General features: G+C 33.3%; 1 pseudogene; it reads left to right on the forward strand.

Annotated features, from left to right (window-relative positions):
* Positions 1–10,436: 10,436 nt before the first annotated feature.
* Positions 10,437–13,432, forward strand: LOC120115528 (annotated as a pseudogene).
* The last annotated feature ends 2,655 nt before the right edge of the window (positions 13,433–16,087 follow it).

Genomic DNA, 16,087 nt, shown 5'->3' on the forward strand with positions numbered 1-16,087 from the left:
TAATCCGACATCCTTGACATGCTTCCAACCGACTTTTCAACAAAATCATATCCCGTTTTTTAACAAATAACATGTCAATCTTGCGGGTTAATCGAACAGGGGAGTGAAACAAAATCAACTTCTTTCTTATTCAATAGATGGGTGATGACACATCATATGGTAGTGAAGTTGAAATTGATGTTCCCTTTGTGACTATATATACAATTGTATTAAAAATCAATTTAGCAATGTTTGGAGCCGTTTTGGGTTTGGATTTATACTTTACTATCCACCAATAATCGTTGTCTCAAATCATTGAAAGTTTTCCCCCACTAGGCGAATAAACCAAGTCAGCATTTTGTGAAACACTCTGGACTCTAGATCTAGGTGAATTGGGCTATTTCTAGCAACACGTTTAATTGTAGACCAATCTACATCATTTTCATCTGAATCCCCTTTATTCGCTACACCTAAACCCTTCGCAATAGTTTCCAGAGATATATATATATCCTTCCCATGACAGAGTATTAATTCTTATTATATTACTCTATTAGCTCATACTCGAAGGAAGCATTGTTGTAGAAGACTCTAACTAGGTTGGGGTAATATTTTGGTTCTACACCAAGGAATTCAAGCTAACCCCAAGATGTAAACGTAGATTTAAAACTAAAAGCATATTTATCATCGAACAAGAAACCAAGTCAATGAGACGTTCGGGACGAATCTTCCTTACTTTAAAACTCCTTTGCCATCTTTCTTTCTCCGCATCGGATCTAAAGTTGTTAGTTTCAAACGACCTGATTTCCTCAAAAGGGGGGATTGTTTGAGAAGAGGTTATGGTTAAGAGAGCTGGGTTGGGAAGAGGGGTTGAGAAGAGATTTGAGAAAGACTCTGCTTCTGACACTGACGTTTTGGAGCCATTTTAGGTGGATGTTGTTACATTGGAAAAAAACACATTAAGGGAAAAACAGACCAATCTGTAAATCAAACAAACCTAATTTATGGCAAAATATCAAAAAAATCTACCTGAATATCTATCGTGACAGTTATGAACGATGGTATTCATCGAGTTGATGAGTTTCTTTTCTACCTTTAGGTTTAGGGTTTTTCGATTTGGAGTTTGTATCATATTTAAATGAATGAAAAAAACAAGTAATTTAAAAAGGTATTGACACAAGTTAATAATGTGTCGATACATTATGGTAAACTTTTCAAATTAAGCGGTACACTTAGACCGTTACATTGCTACCTATTACATTATAATTATGGGTTTCGATATTTTTGGGATCGACACTTGTTATAAATGCATCAACACTTTTTAGTGCACTGGTTTTGAAATACATTCTGGACCAAAAGTATCGACACTTGTTTGATTTGTGTCGATAGTTTTTGTACACATGTTTTCTCAAAAACTGGTATATTTAGACCGATTATATTGCTAATTTACCTATTAATTATCATTATGGGTTTCGATGTTTTTGAGATCGACACTTGTTATAATGTATCGACACTTTTTAGTGCACTTGGTTTTGAAATACATTCTGGACCAAAAGTATCGACACTTGTTTGATTTGTGTCGATACTTTTTGTACACATGTTTTCTCAAAACCGGTATATTTAGACCGTTTATATTGCTAATTTACCTATTACATTATTATTATGGGTTTCGATGTTTTTGGGATCGACACTTTTTAGTGCACTTGGTTTTGAAATACATTCTGGACCAAAAGTATCGACACTTGTTTGATTTGTGTCGATACTTTTTGTAAACATGTTTTCAAAAACTGATATATTTAGACCGGTTATATTGCTAATTTACATATTACATTATAATTATGGTTTTCGATATTTTTGGGATCGACACTTTTTAGTACACTTGGTTTTGAGATACATTCTGGACCAAAAGTATCGACACTTGTTTGATTTGTGTCGATACTTTTTGTACACCTGTTTTCTCAAAAACCGGTATATTTAGACGGTTATATTGCTAATTTACCTATTACATTATCATTATGGGTTTCGATGTTTTGGGATCGATACTTTTATAAATGTATCGACACTTTTAGTACACTTGGTTTTTGAAATACATCTGGACCAAAAGTATCGACACTGTTTGATTTGTGTTGATACTTTTTGTACACCTGTTTTCTAAAAAATCGGTATATTTAGACCTGTTATATTGCTAATTTACCTATTACATTATCATTATGGGTTCGATGTTTTTGGGATTGACACTTGTTATAAATGTATCGACACTTTTAGTGCACTTGAAATACATTTGAACCAAGTATCAACACTTGTTGATTTGTGTCGATACTTTTTGTACACATGTTTTCTCAAAAACCGGTATATTTAGACCAGTTATATTGCTAATTTACCTATTACATTATAATTATGGTTTTCGATGTTTTTGGATCAACACTTGTTATAAATGTATCGACACTTTTAGTGCACTTGGTTTTGAAATACATTTTGGACCAAAAGTATCAACACTTGTTTGATTTGTGTCGATACTTTTTGGACACATGTTTTTCTCAAAAACCGGTATATTTAGACCGGTTATATGCTAATTCACCTATTACATTATAATTATAGTTTTCGATGTTTTGGGATCGACACTTGTTATAATTGTATCGACACATAAGTGTACCTATTCTCTCATTAACCGGTATTTTACCTATTAAGTTCCCAAATTGGACAAAATGTTGAAATCAAATCTTTGTGTTTATTAATTTTGTCATTATTTATTTTGTCACCTACATTGTAAATTTACATATTACTTTAAAGTTATTGCATTTTGTAGTTATTGAACATACCTAAATATGGAATGGCCATTCAGTCTCGCACATGATGACAATTATGTTAGTGGCATTTGGAATAATGCAGACAAAAAAATGACTCATACTGTATATAAGAACATGTACAAAAAACATTTGGATAACTTTTCTCATCTCATACATAATTACATTCACATACAAAATTATAAATCTTATACAAAATTAAAAATCGTACAAAATTAACCATGCATTACATCATTCATTCCTTTTGTTATTCTGTGTAGCATGGCATCTTTTGTCATCTTCTCACTTAGTTGATTTTGATTGTGGCTTACGAGATCGTTTAATATTCGCATATGATCTCATCCTCCAACAACCTATATTCAAATTGTCAGTACGTTAAGTATTGTAGACCATAGCATTCAATCTATGACTTTTAACAATTTAACCGCAAACAAATTTTAATTCTACTTACAAAATTACAAGTAGCCCTCTAGAACCAATTGATTCCATCCACATCATCACAAAATGACGCAATCATGTCCATTCGATTCTCGTTCATCTTATGCTCCGCGAATTTGAATCTTGCAAGGGGAAATTTCCTAGAGATCACATGCTTACCCAAATGCGTTTCTTATTATATATATAAATTTTCATCTGCATTAAAAAATATGAAGTTATGATCTAAACAAATTATGCATTATAATTGACATAATTTCCTTTTATAAATACCAATCTCTAGCATCATTCACCTCTGTTTAGCTGCTTCAGATGTAAAACAACTATCATATACAGTTGCAACACGGTCTACCATATCCAACACCAACAGATACCAATGTGAGTATTGTGGTTTATTGTGATCATGATCTGTAACAAATTTCACACCAATTTAACAAAATTTAACATCATATATCCAAAAACATCATTTATGCCTATTCGTATGGTGTCTTACCTTCTCACACTTGGTGAATTTCACATAGTTATGCAACATGGTACCCAAAAAACTCGCAATACCCTCACATTACAGGCATTGTCCAACGCTGATTCTGCAATTACGTGACAATCATTATTATTTATCGTCTATAACATTACTTTTCAACATTTATTAATTAACTCACCGCTAAGTGATATGGAATGTAGCCAATCGTCCGGCCTGACTTTTTAAAATATAAGCCGACAAACTATCACAGCTCGACCAAATATCGAACAGTGCAACCTGCATTTATAATAAAAGTTATCATTTTATATAATAACTATACTATCATTTTATATAAAAAAAACAAAAATATTCTTCAACTCAGTTACCTCTAAGATAGCTATGCACCCTTTGAGGTATCTCTGGTTGCCCTTTTGAAAGGTGCTTATTGATTCAATCAATCTCGAATGGACATATTCAGCCTAATTGAATTCACCCTTCAAGCCTTCATCGCAAATGAGCTTCATATCGTCCTTGTTCATTGACGTATCACCCGTTGGACAAAGAAAGATCTCGACAAAGTACAATAGAACTCGGGCCTTCAGGTCATCCCCCCGTAAGATCCACTTTTGATATCCTCTTCAACTTCAGCATATGCCACCTTCTGATTTAAACCATATTTGGAGGCAAGTGCTTTTCAGTTCTTACTCCTACAGACTTCTACAACACTTTTACCTTTGTTTTGTACCCCCAAGACTGCTGCAGCAGTCGATACCCCCAGAGGGAATGAATAATCACCATATTTAGCATTACATTGTTTGACATCAAATTGCTCTATCAAGGATCGACACAATTCCCTCCGAATTGGTCGATCCCCTACTCCTATCAATGATCCAAACCCCATTTCCCTCAGCACATTCAACTAATCCTTCTCTTTAAGGTGTTCAATTAATGAATTCACCCTTTTTATGTTGCACCTTGTCGACACTTCCTACATTTTTTAACAATTTATAATGTTATTGTTCTTATATATCTTGTATCAACGTATTTACAAGTTTAATGAATACCTTCTTTTCATGTGCTTTCATCCGTTCTTTGTATTCTTTACTATCATTCCTTGACTGAGTGATGTAAAGTTCCTTTTCAGCATCTCTCATCGAATTCCATTTCGACCTCACATCTTTTGTCACCTAATATTAAGCATAAACGTTTCTTAATTAATACATTAACGCTAAATAATACTCAATGTCAATTTCATTTTACATACCGAACCGCTGTGTGTGCCATCTTCCTTAAATACTTTAATCCAATTACCATTTCAACAATAATAACAAAAAGACTGATACTTACTAGAAGTACATATATCCACCCTTTGGTTGCTTTCCTCCCATTGACTTCATTTTTCCTTCATATATCAGTCTGCGCAAATCAAATCAAATACTGCTTACATACACTTTATTCAATATACAAAAATCAATAACCACTCTTTGTGGTAAAATGATTGGTCTTCAAAAGAATTTGAATGGCCACTACAACAAGTGTCGACACATTTATACAACCTAAAATATCATTTTCTACCTATAATATCATTTTTACCTATAAATATTAAATAAAAGTATCGATTCGGTCCCAAATGCTTCTTTACTTCGAAAACCCTAAACAACAACATATAAAAACCCTATTTCCTATTACTGTAATAATAAAAAATTAGAGTTTCAACAATGTACCTTTCGATTCGACTGCAGCAACAAACAAACAAAACTTCACGTAGAAACGCCTTCTGAAATGCAACAACAATACGCTTCGATTTCAAAAACTTATCTATCTTCAAAGGAAATTTAGCTTTTATTTACACCGGATATGTTATTTATATTTAATCGATACAACTATCTAAGTGTCGATACTTTTATGTCAAGTGTCGATACTTTCGATAGGATATTTACCTATTTCTTTGAAAGTATCGATAATTATTACGCGTACTTATTAGTATCAATACTTTCAACATATCCGGTAACGCTTTACCGGTTTTGTCATTTTGAGACCAGTTTTATCATATTTTTACATGTTATATTGTTATGGATCGATACATTTTTAAAAGTATCGACACTTTATAGGCGCTATAACTTCTTCTCTTTTAAATTCATAAAGTGTCGATACTTATATTAAATTATCGACACTTTCAACATACCCGTAGCGTTTTACTGGTTTTGTCAATTTTGAGACATGTTTTATCATATTTTTACATGTTATTGTTATGGATACATTTTTTAAAGTATCGATACTTTATAGGCGCTATAACTTCTTCTCTTTTAAATTCCAAAAGTGTCTATAGTTATATTAAAGTATCGACACTTTCAACATATCCAGTATCGTTTTACCGGTTTTTTCATTGTTGAGACCGGTTTTATCATATTTTAGTGTTATATCGTTATAGATCGATACATTTTCATAAAGTGTCGACACTTTTTATGCGCTATAACTTCTTCTCTTTTAAATTCATAAAGTGTCGATATTTATATTAAATTATCAACACTTTCAACATATCCGGTATCTTTTTTCCGGTTTTGTCATTTTTGATACATGTTTTATCATATTTTTACATGTTATATTGTTATGGATCGATATTTTTTTAAAGTATCGACACTTTATAGGCGCTATAACTTCTTCTCTTTAAATTCAGAAAGTTTCGATACTTATTAAATTATCGACACTTTCAACATATCCTAGCGTTTTATCGGTTTTGTCATTTTGGGACCGGTTTTGTCATATTTGTAAGTGTAATATGCTATGGAGCGATACATTTTTCATTTGTATCGACACAAACCGACAAGCTAAGTTTGCCGGTTGCCAAATTTTTTAATATTTCTTCATGATTTAGACCTACTACATTATTATTACTCAACATTTCCGGTAACGCTAAACCGAATATTGCAAATATATTATAATGTATCTGATAACGCCGTATATTAACCCGCCTTTCCTGAAAAAATCCCCGTGTTTGATGCGATGAATTGATGGATGCAATTGTCGTTATGGAGATTTCGACGGTGGTTGTGGCAGTGGAATCATTGTGGAAGGGCATCGATTTCCATTGGCTCCATCTTATAAGGTTGGGATTTTTTTTAATTTGAGTTCATGTCAGATCATGTATATTTTTTAAGAATAGATTGTGTCGGATAATTTTTATTTTAAATTTAAATTTAGTTTGAAATTAAAAATATAATTGAACTATATATATTTAGAGATGATTCTGTCAGGTTGAGTTAGGTGTGATTTTTTTTAAAGAAACGGACCTTATTAAAAAAAATTCTAAATCTACGAGAGAAAAAGTATACTTACAACGAATATATTACCAAGGAGAATAATCATTCAATACATCAATAGCAAGCATTTCGGGGTAAATTAAATCAAAAACATAGCTCGACTGGAACTAAGTGCCCACGAAACTAACTTATGAGCTATTAAATTACAAGTAAGAGATATATAATGACCACTATAACCCTCATTCCTAGTTAAGGATGAGCACAAGACTCGAATCTTGAAGGTTTTGATTCGACCTGATCCTATCGGGTCAGATTTTTAAAAAAAATTAAGTTTGGATCAAGTCGGGTTAGGTTCAGGTTTATGGTGAAAAATATCTTACCATACCTAACCCTAAAAATATAATTTTACATATATATTTAGGGGCAATTGCAATAAGATTCCTCTATATATATATTTTCAATTAAATTCTTATTTTTTATTGAAAATAATAATAGTTTTTATAAATATGTTATTTAGGGTCAAGTTCGAGTTTTATTTCAAAAATAATAATATTTTTTTTATAAATATGTTGTTTATCAGCTTGCAAGAATTGTTCTCTGGAAGTAGTCCCTTGTAAGTTCCGGAATTTTCCTTGTATGAAAAGAAAATTACATAGATTTTGATCCAAATGTTATTTTATAGTACGATTGGAATTTTCTTGAGATTGTGATGCAATTGAGATATATATTGACCAGTTAAATGAAAAAAATGCATTATTATTTTTGTTGATATTTTAGTTATTTTACTGTTTATTTTTTTGTATTTGGTTTATTGTTTTCATAATAAAATATTCAAATATGGTCCCTAATATCATTAAAAATTATTAGGTCATATAACATGTTGAAAAATACTATTTTAACAATTATATAGCCAAATGAGATAATGCAATATATTAAATTACGTATTTAATCATTCATTTATTATTATGATTTTATTTTAATCATTCATATTTTTTAAAAAGTAATATATCTAATATTACATTTTAAGGTGTTTATATTTTGATCATCAAACTTTTAAAACTTATATATATTAAAATTTCATTTCGGTTTCAATGTGATTAATATGTTATGTTATCATTAAAGTCATATTCTTTTCAAATAACGTTGACATCTTTTGATTTCGTCATTACTAAACATAACATTTTTCATACTTATTATCATCTTCAAATTTTATAATTCTTCAATAATTCTGAAGGCACCATAAATAGAGTGCATAAATCCAGTGCACCTAATTAACATCTCATGTAATAGAGAGTTTATATAATTTAAATATTTATTAAAATTTAAATACTTTATATAAACATAATAACGATGGTTTAAATATAATATTTTAATATTTATTTAATAAAAATATTTGAATACCTAAATGAAATTATTATATGCTTTCAATATTTGTTTTTGAATAAATCAACTAATAACTGTTTAGTTACTTTAGTATAAGTTAGATTTTTTAATTTAGTAATGCAAGCTTTGGCTTCCACCGTGGGACCCAACTCAAATCTCCCCTACACCCGGCTTCACACAATCAAAAACCCGCCCCGCTCCCTCAAACGTTCAAAAGGTCCAAATGACAAAAATACCCTCAACCTTTACCATGTTTCCCGCCCTATGAGAAAAGGCCATCTCTCTCTTAATTTCCTTCTCATCATTTTCTCTCTCTCTAAATTCTGATCGGCCGACGCCTGCCGTCGCTGTTAGCTCTGGATTCCGTCTATTCCTTAAATCCGACCGTTAACGCCGTGACTCCTCGCCTTTTGTAAATCTCTTGCTTTTGCACTTACTTTCACTTTGTCTTTTGGTAATCTTGTTTAAAACCATTAAATTCCGGGGGATTTTGTTCTTCCTCTTTTTCAGTTTTCGAATTTGAATTTTCGTGAGAGGAAAAACAATACCGTATCACCCATTTAATGGTAAGTATTTTTTAAGTAATGGTAAGTAATTAAATGCAAAGATTTAATCTGATTTTTTTTTGTATTTTTAAGGTTAATTATTTGTTTGCGTTGAATTATTGTATTGATTTAAATTCAAATTTTGTATGCTTTGGGATTTTCCGCTGTTTTTGACCGTTTGAAGAGGAATCTGAGTTGGGGATTTTTTTCAAATGGATCATGTTGTTTGTTGAGAAAGTTTAAGGAAAGTGGAAAACTAATGTTTTGACTGATTGTTTTCTCATGATCTGTTTCTTAGGTTCAAATCTTTTTCTTGTAAGTCAATTTCCAACAGATTGCTTTCAGTTTTTATTCTTTTATACTTCGGATTCACTCTCTCTATTTTTACTTCATCCACAATATAAAATTTATTGGTGATCACTTTGATATCCTTATTTTATCAGAATTTTATGGACTTATTTTCATTTCTGGGTAGGTTTTTTAAGAACTTGAAAATGGTGAGTCGAGTAATTTGGTCTTTTTGGCAAATTTACCTTGATGTGGTTAGTGGTGTAGTGAATAATGAATTAGATACTTTTAGATTGAATCTCAATCTCAGCTCTGACATATCTGTTTTATAAAAGTACTTTTGTTGTTTAATGTTTAAAAAAGGGGGAACAACTTTAGTAAGCAACTAAAAGATGCGAATTTTATATAAATAAAGTAATATAGTTAATATGTAGATTTTATGCATAGATGTGTATGTATGTATGTATTCATATTTGCATATACTTTCATTTCCTGATCGGTGTAAAAACTTTTTATTTCATGATTGGTATCTCAGTGATGCATATGCTTTCTTTTCTTTCTATCTGATATATAAATTCCAGTTCTGATTTCATAAGAGTTGTATTTTGTGCACTTGTTTTCTTAACCAATATTTATTTCTCTGGTATTTGCTTTATAGATTGTCCCCATATTCTCTAGTGATTTTGATGATGTTTTTGTGTGTTTGATGTCTTTTTTCCTCTCTCTTTTAACTAACTTCTATGGCTTGTCTATTATATCTCCAGGTTCTTTGAGTCCACATTCTTTCAAAGGTTGTTGTCCTTGTTGATGATATATAGATGAAGAAGCTGTTTTTCTTCTTCAAATCTTCCACTAGCAGTGGAAACGCCAACGCCGTTGTTCCTTCACCATCAGCAGACCAGCAAGTTTTCTGGGGAAACACATTGGAAAGTGGGTTCAATGATCAACGTGGTGACAAGGATGAATACAGTTTTCTCAGTCCTAGACGTTTCTTTGGAAAATCTCAAAAGCAAATACTGGACAGCCCTAGCTTTAGTAACAGCCCGGCCGGCCTCGAAGGAGTTGTTCTTTGTCATCAGCAGCCTTTCTTTTTGATGGTCTGGGACAAGAAGATTTTTCCTCCTCAAATGATCAAATAGGTCTCCTAATAGTACTCCCAATCATCGGTATGTTCAATCATCTCGGTAAGGAATTCCTGCATTTGATGTGTTTGTTCGGAGTATAAAAATGATTGATTATACCTCATTTTTTACTTGTATCAATCTGAAGGTCCACCTTTGTTCTCATGGTTTATTCCAGGAGAACTAGTTCTTCAAGGATGCGGAATGGTTCATCAGGAAGCTCTTCCTCTTGCTCTAGCAATGTGTCAAGTAAAGTTGTGGACCGATATATCGATGGAGAACAGCTGCTGGAAAGCAGTAAGTCCAAGAACGGTTCTAAAATAAATAATCTCAGAAATGGTGGTGGGAGGCTTCCTCCACGAGTTCAATATACAGCTCCTCCGTCTCCTACATATAGTGTCAAAGAGAGAAACAAATTCCATTCATTTAGGGAAGCTAAAGGCACCCGTCTTCAGTTCTCGTCTAGAGACCGGGTGGAAAATGGATTCGGGCATGAGTCGTCTCGGATGATCGCAAAGAATGTGATTGAGAGGCTTTCGCAGACTCATGTCCCGAGATCAAGTTCTGAGGAATTCGATCTTCATATTCCGATCACCACTGAAGATGTATATGGTGGATACATGAATAGATGCCCGATGTCCAAATTGGATATAATGGACGATCCTTATGAGAATGACATTGGATATCATGAGGATATCTCTGGCTTGGACAAGAAACATTGTTTCTTTGAAGAAAGTTCTAATGGTTTGAACTCTTCCGAAACAGAAAAGGATACAGATGTGGAGTTACAAAGAAGATCTAAAGAAGCAGAGGAGAGAGTTTTGATTCTTTCTGAAGCTCTTGAGCAGGAAAGCTTTCTTCGTAACATTGGGTTTAATGTTTCGTCTCTCGTTGAGACGATTAGACGTCTTTCAGAGGACAAAATAGACCTGGCACTTGAGGTTTCGGAACTTCTACAGTCTAGAATGGTAGAGGGAGACCGTGCTAGGGAAGAAACGAGAATGACAAGGGAAGAACTGGAGTCTCAGACAAAAAAACTCGAGACAGAGAAACATGAGATACAGTTGGGATTGGAAAAGGAGTTGGATAGAAGGTCGAGCGATTGGTCATCTAAGCTCGAGAAGTATCGGTTAGAAGAGCAAAGGCTTCGCGAACGAGTTAGAGAGCTTGCGGAACAAAATGTCTCTCTTCAGAGAGAAGTATCTTCTTTGAATGAAAAGGAATCTGAAAACAGAAGCATGATGACTTATTCCGCAGAACAACTTAACGAGTTGACTAGAAGGGTCGAAACACTGAATGATGAGAATGAAGATCTCAGGCAAAATCTCTCCCAATTGCAAGAGAAGCATCAAGCAGTAATAGAAGATACTGATTGCATTAGAAGAAATTTTGAAGAGAAAGATAAGGAGTGCAAGGAGTTGCAGAAGTCCATTGCCAGATTATTCCGAACATGCATTGAGCAAGAGAAAACAATTGAAGGGTTGCGAGAAGGATATGATCAGGAGCATTCCATGGAAAAAAATGAAAATCAGGTGAATTTTTTTCAAATGGAGCAAATTAGGTTAACTGGAGTAGAATTGTCATTAAGAAGGGAAGTGGAGTCTTGTAGACATGAAGTTGATTCTCTTCGACATGAGAACATAGATTTACTGAACCGCTTAAAAGGTAATCGAAAAGACGTTGGAGCCTTAACTTTCAAGATTGACAAGGAAATGAAGAATCGTGTAAGCTGTTTGCAGGACCAAGGACTGTCTATGCTTAATGAGATCATCCACTTATCTTCCAAGTTAATGGAGTTCATCAAAGGAAAAGCTAGTCAGCTTCAAGAAACTCAGCAGGGTCTAGATGATCAATTCATTATTGAATCCGAAATAAAGGTACAATGCTTTAGACGTGGAATTGAAAGCTTAACAAGGAGTTTGCAGATAATATCCACTTTGCTGCATGAGAAATCCACAACAGTTGCCTCAGAGGTTCACTCGGAATCTATGAAATCCGACAATCAATCTTCTGAGGTAAGTTTTTGCTTAAATCTACAGTTTAAGCCAATATAGATTGAATCATTTTTCAATGCTCGTTACCTTTTCAAGTATGTTCATTCATCAAACATGTTCTTACATTTCAATCGTGGATCTATTATGATCTTTTAAGTTCATACTCACTGCATTTTGACACTGTACTCCTTTTAGGAGGTTCTAAGAACAGAGCTTAAATCAGAAACATTGCTGACAAATTTGTTGAGAAAAAGCTATATTCAAAGAGCTTGAAGTCGAACGGTTGCAAGCTGAGGTGGGATCATCTTTAAGAGGTAACGACATCCTTAGATGCGAAGTACAAAATGCAATGGACAACATTTCCTGCCTCACCCACAGATTGAAGGATCTTGAACTGCAGGTAGCTTTTGATCTTTGAATGTTATGTTTGTCGTATGCGTGTATGGAATCTTTCTTCTTATCTTGCATGTGAATATCATGTGTGTGAACGAAATTACTAAAATCGGGAGGGATGTGTCTGGAAATCGAATTATTTTTGTGACAAGCACAGGACAATGCTTCTTAGAGTTTGATTTAAGTGCATACATGTAGCTGCTTGATGCTTGAGGTACACTCCAGTTTCTGTGCCATTGCAGTGTTGCCTTACCCTTCACAATAAGGCAATTAGACACCCTTATGAAAGCTTATAGAACATATTTGGCTAATTATTTGCTTTCGATATGTACAGATGCTAAAGAAAGAAGATAACATAAGCCGTCTTCAGAACGATTTGCAAGAATCGGTCAAGGAACTAACGATCTTGAGGGGGATATTACCAAAGGTTTCCGAAGAAAGAGATTTGATGTGGGAAGAGGTGAAGCAATAATAATGAGAAGAACATGCTATTAAACTCGGAGGTCGTCGTATTGAAAAAAAAGATAGAAGCTTTGGATGAGGATGTACTTTTAAAGGAAGGCCAAATTACCATCTTGAAAGATGCCTTAAGCCACAACAAAACGTTTAACCTTCTTGGCAGCCCGGATTTGAGTCGCAAATTCCTCCTTGAATGACCGGTGAAGAGCTCGGTTTCGGTTTCATGGGGTGGCTGAACATATTGTTCATAGCTTTATACATGTTTTATACTTTTGAATTTGTGTTCTTTTAGGTGCTTTTTCTTTGTTTTCATTGATTGAAGTGTTGGGTGAGGAAAGAAGTGAGAAAGGGATGGTTTGATTCTGTTATAGATTGAAAGTCATACAAAGTATGTGTAGTTGGTTTTCATCTCATAAAACCAGATGAAATTTTACTTGGACCGGCCGGTTTAATTGAAGTAATTTTACTTGGTGTTCTTTCATTGTTATAAAGTCATACCACATGAAATAATGTCGTTGAAATTAGATCAAAATAAAATTATTGTTTTAGCAATTTTCAGTTTAAATCATAAAAATAATGCGAAGTAACTCAACTATTGTTAGATGTTTTGACCGTTAGGTAGTTAAGTCAGTTCACGTAATAGTTCTTATCAATATTTTGTTATCTCAATATCGTCCCTTAACGTTAAGGGATCGATTTGTTATAAATCTATAGCATTAATAATCAAATCATCAATACTTAATGATAAATAATTATTTGTGTGTAGTTCACCCAAAATTAAAAGGAAAAATATTAACCGTATAGATAAATTAACTTATAAACGAATTAATAAACATATATTTTTATTTAACTTAATAGATAAATATAAATAAATAAATGGTTCAAGAATAATTTAACCAACCCTTATTCATTTATATTCATAAATCTATTAATTTTTGTGATTAAAATAACAAAACTAGACACATGTCGCGTTCAATTAGATGCCCAAACCATGAAAATGAAAGAAAAGAGAGAGAGAGAGAGAGAGGAAGAAATTCAAAGTAATTTTCAAAAGGAAAGAGAATGGTTTGCAGTTGTTTGCTAAAAAAAAGGAGAAAGACGAGTAAAAGTTGTTTGCTATAAATGAACACATTTTCAGCTATATCAGGAGTATGCTATTCTTTCTACTCTATGCCGAATTTCATCAATATTTGCTATGTTGTCCACTTTAATTTGAATAGAGTTTGATGTTAGATGAGTGGCATCTTGCCTCATTTCAGCCGGTTGTCTCGGAAACTTTGTATTCATTAGTCATAATACATAAAACACCAGACCATGCATCTTGAATGATGCCGTGTTTACTGACTTGACACCTATCATGGTGCAGAGTTTACAACCGAGAATAACGGAATGTCGGCGGATGTAATCAACAAAGCGTTTTTGGCGACCGAGGAGGAATTTCTTGCTCTTGTCAGGAAGCACTGGCTAAATGACCCGCAGATGGCTTCTGTCGGTTCATGTTGCTTGGAAGAATAATCTGTAGAGGAGTGCTATACATTGCGAATGCAGGAGATTCTCGTGTGGTCTTAGGGAAACTGGATAACGACTTTAAAGAGGTCAAGGGAGTTCAGCTATCATCCGAACACAATTCAAGTCTCGAATCTGTGCGGGAAGAGTTGCGATCATTACATCCCTATGATCCGCAGATTGTGATCCTAAAGCACACAGTATGGGGTGTGAAGGGTATCATACAGGTAGTCCATTGTGTTTGTGGGATATTTCTCTAATTCTTTTGATATTTTGTTGTTTTCACCTATATTGCTCTGGCTCTTCATTTTGATTGAGGTATCCATGTTATGACTGTTGAATATGAAGTTTCCGAAAATACCAATACGAGTGTTGGCCATTTTTATTTCGAGGTTCCAGCATACTTGTAGTTTGTTAACCAAAGTTTTAATTTGTGACAGATTTCCAGATCCATTGGTGATGCTTATCTAAAGAATGCGGAGTTTAACAGAGAACCTCTATTGCCGAAGTTTAGAGTTCCCGAATCATTCGATAAACCAATCCTTAGAGCTGATCCGTCAATATTAGTGCATAAAATTGACCCTGAAGATCATTTTCTTATTTTTGCATCAGATGGTCTATGGGAACACCTTAGCAATCAGGAGGCCGTTCACATTGTCAATACGTGTCCACGTAATGTATGAAGTTTAGTGACCTCTATTGTAATTTATTTGTATATATTTTGGTACTGAACTTGACTTCCACGTACAATTTGGTACTTAAACTTTTCCAATTAAGTACTTAAATTTGTTTGTTGGGTTCAAATTGGTACCTAAACTTTGCTTCAAGATTCAAATTGATTCAAATAAGACACTCACCAAAAGTATATATTTTGACCAAAAAATGAAGTTCAAGTATCAATTTGAGACAACAAATCAAGTTCATGTACCTAATTGAATCAAAATAAACTTTAAGCATCAGACTGAACCTTTAAAAAGTTCATGTATCTGATTAGAAAAAAGTTTAGGTACTAAATTGCATCGTGAATCTAACTTTAGATACCAAAATATATTTACCAAAAACCTTACACATATAAAATATATTTAAAATTTTACTATTCAAAGAAATTGTTCGACACAATCATGAGTTTCTCTCTCTAACATCTCTAATTAATTTGTCGTCCTTTTGCATTTTCCACTCTCCTTAGGCCTGTAAATGAACTGAACGTTCAGCGAACCATTCATGAACCGTGCGGTAGGAAGTTCGTTTATGTGCGTTTATTTATTAAATGAACGAACATGAACAAGATTTTGTGTTCGTTTAATTAAATGAACGAACATGAACATAGGTCTCGTTCGTTCATTTACGTTCGTGAACGTTTAGTTATGTTCGTACGGTTATGTTCGTTTATGTTCGTTCGGTTATGTTCGTTTATGTTCATTCATTTATGTTTAACTCAATCTTCTTAAATCAATTTTGGTGAC

The sequence above is a fragment of the Hibiscus syriacus genome, unplaced genomic scaffold (assembly GCF_006381635.1).
Source record: "Hibiscus syriacus cultivar Baekdansim isolate YM2019G1 unplaced genomic scaffold, ASM638163v2 tig00110264_pilon, whole genome shotgun sequence".
In the NCBI taxonomy this organism is placed as follows: domain Eukaryota; kingdom Viridiplantae; phylum Streptophyta; class Magnoliopsida; order Malvales; family Malvaceae; genus Hibiscus; species Hibiscus syriacus.